This window comes from Drosophila serrata, unplaced genomic scaffold (assembly GCF_035046125.1).
Source record: "Drosophila serrata isolate PLE 108 unplaced genomic scaffold, ASM3504612v1 contig_176, whole genome shotgun sequence".
NCBI lineage: Eukaryota > Metazoa > Arthropoda > Insecta > Diptera > Drosophilidae > Drosophila > Drosophila serrata.
In genome coordinates this window covers 372,541-375,939 of record NW_028257074.1, presented here as the reverse complement: position 1 = coordinate 375,939, position 3,399 = coordinate 372,541, and positions in this window count along the sequence as shown.

Sequence of the window (3,399 nt, the reverse complement as noted above, 5' to 3'; positions counted from 1 at the left end):
ACTTGAAAAAGGATCCTATCTATATTTTATGTATTAAAATGATTTAATAAATTGTATATTTTATATACAACGAAGGTTTTTAGTTGGGAAAAGTCCTACAAAATCTCTCAAAGAAAGTATTTATAAGTAGGACATATAAATTATGAATATTGGGTTTTCTTTTTAATTGATTTCATGCCACAGTGAGGCATGAAGGCCTTCTCTAAACTTGTTACTTTTTTTCAAAGTTTATCAGCTTAAATAAATATTACAATGCTTTGAATTTCAGATCATAATGTTTTTATTAAAAGAAAAAATAAATAACTATTAATAAGCTAATGCTTTGATCTACAAATGAAGAAAATATATATGCAGTCCTTCAGGAAAAGCCTCCAAAACTATGCAATAAAATGTTTGTGGCACAAAGAAACCAATCTAATTTTGTGACAAATATTTTCAATATTATCTAATATTATCATTAATTGAAATGAATTTAATTCCTACAATTAAATTCGAAATTTTTCTGTGTACTCCCTGACGAGTGCAGAAATGTCCTCGCAAAGAGACTGGGGAGAGGGGGGATCCGCATGGATATTTGCAAGAAATGGCAGTTAGTCCTTCGTCCAGGTGGTGCCTGGCATCTGTGTCTGGTCCTTTTCTCCCTCCGCTTTTGCTTTGGTTTTCCTCTTTTTCTTTTTCTCGGTCGTTTTCCCATTCTGTTTGTGTTGTTTTTGTTTTTTCTTCTTCACTTATTTTGCTTACATGAGTGGAAGCGACAGGAATGCTCAGCGTTGTCCTTAAAAAGGAGCCAAGGGGGAGGTAGGAGGCTCTGCGGTTAGCAAGGACCCAACTAGGACAAAAGAGCAATACTATTCACACACACAAACACACACACATGTCCTGTGTGTGTGTGTGTTTACATAAGCTGCGGCACATAAGGATTGGCATTACATGCTCGCACTCCCTTCCGCACTCGCGCTCTCTCTCTCTCTTTCTCTCCATCTCCCTGGGGCTCTCTCTGTCTCTGTCTCCGTCTCCGTCTCTATCTCATATGTATTCGAATGTCCTGTCCCCATGACAGTATCCTTTTGCTGCCGCCGCCACCGCCGCCTCCGCGCAGGTCCTCTCACAAAAATGAAACACCGCAAAGCGTGTTGCCTGACATGTGATTGAGGACGACGTTTATATGTATCTCACACACACACACACACACACATGGCCGCAAAGGGTGGACCTTAACCACAATTTAAGGATACTTCTAAGGAGAATCCTGGTTGAGAGCATGAATGTGTAAAGTAAAGATCATAAAGCTGATTGTTCTAGTGGAAAAAATGTAATTTTAAGCTTGAATAAATAATTACCTAGGGGGGGAAGAGGTATGGAAATTGCCCAAAAGGATAATTTATATATTTAAAAGATATTTTATATAAACGACATTTACTTAGGTTCCTAATTTAATTGTATTTCTTAATTACAATCATATAAACTTTTATACAAGTCCACCCCAGGCACCGCGCATCCCTCAGATATTTTGCCTGGGATAGTCAGTCATGGAGAGTCGTCGTGGGTTAGTTAGTTCGTTAGCATTTATGCACTCGCTTTGTATGCACACATCACACACACACCACACACCACCCCTTCTCAGGGGGGGTGGGGGAGAGTATAAACTTGTTAGCGCTGAGAAATGTTAAAGGTAATAAATCTAAATCCAAAAGAGGGGCCACAAAAAAAAATAAATAAAAAAACAAATAGAAACGAAATGAAGTGAGTACGAGTAAGAGTACAAGTACTGCTGGAAAATGCCTGTAACATAAATCAATTGAGTTTTCATTTACTAGGATGAATGGATTTTGGGGCCTTTCTATAGCTATTGATTGTCTATCGATGGGGTTGCCTTCTCTAATGCCTATTGAAACTAGGTTTTTCCCAATGAAATTTGGTTTGATTTTCTTTTCGATACCTTACTTAGCTTAAATTAGATACCTTACCTCAAATACCACTAATTTAGGATTGTTAATCACAAGAAGAAAGGAATATTCCTCTATTTTCAACGATCGTTTGTAAGGCTACTATATGATATAGTAGTCCGATTTTCTTAACATTTTACACAATTATCTAGATTAATATATAATGTATATATGTCAAATTTGATGAAAATCTGTTGAAAACTGGAAAAGTTATATATTTTTTTTTAATTCTCCGATTGTTCCTATGGCAGCTATATATATAGATATATATATATATATATATGTCCACCGATTCGCCATGCTCCGACTTATATACTAGTAAAATTATATAGAAGAATAACTCAATAGTTTCATTCAAATAGCTTAAATTTGTTCCAAAACAAATTTCGCACATCTGTGCTTATGATTCCCAACTTGTTCAAACATCCCCGGAACGAAGTGACTGCTGCCAGCCAAGTATCAGCAAAGTGTTGTGTTACAAAAGTTGCAAGTCATTGTTTACAAGTGTTCAAAGTTAGTAACTGATCATAGATACTTACTGGTTATAGATACTTACTGCTCATAGATATTTTCTGATCATAGTTACTTACTTGTCATAGATACTTAGAATTCAGAGTTACTCAACGCTCAGAGTTACTTACTTGTCATAGTTAATTACTGGTCATAGTTAATTACTGATCATAGTTCAATAAATCGTCCGATTGTTGCTATGGCAGCTATATATGTGTTTATATATATATATATAGTCCACCGATTCGCCATGCTCCGACTTATATACAAGTAAAATTATATAGAAGAATAACTCAATAGTTTCATTCAAATAGCTTAAATTTGTTTCAAAACAAATTTCGCACATCTGTGCTTATGATTCCCAACTTGTTCAAACATCCCCGGAACGAAGTGACTGCTGTCTGCCAAGTATCAGCAAAGTGTTGTGTTACAAAAGTTGCAAGTCATTGTTTACAAGTGTTCAAAGTTAGTAACTGATCATACATACTTACTGGGCAGAGATACTTACTAGCCATAGATCCTTACTGATCATATTTACTTACTTGTCACAGATACTTAGTATTCAGAGTTACTTAATGCTCAGAGTTACTTACTGGTCATAGTTAATTACTGGTCATAGCTAATTACTGGTCATAGTTAATCACTGATCATAGTTCCATAAATCGTCCGATTATTCCTATGTCAGCTATATAGATAGATATTTATATATATAGTCTACCGATTCGCCATGCTCCGACTTATATACTTGTCAAATTATATAGAAGAATAACTCAATAGTTTCATTCAAATAGCTTTAATTTGTTCCAAAACAAATCGCGCACATCTGTTCTTATGATTCCCAACTTGTTCAAACATCCCCGGAACGAAGTGACTGCTGCCAGCCAAGTATCAGCAAAGTGTTGTGTTACAAAAGTTGCAAGTCATTGTTTATTAGTGTTCTTAA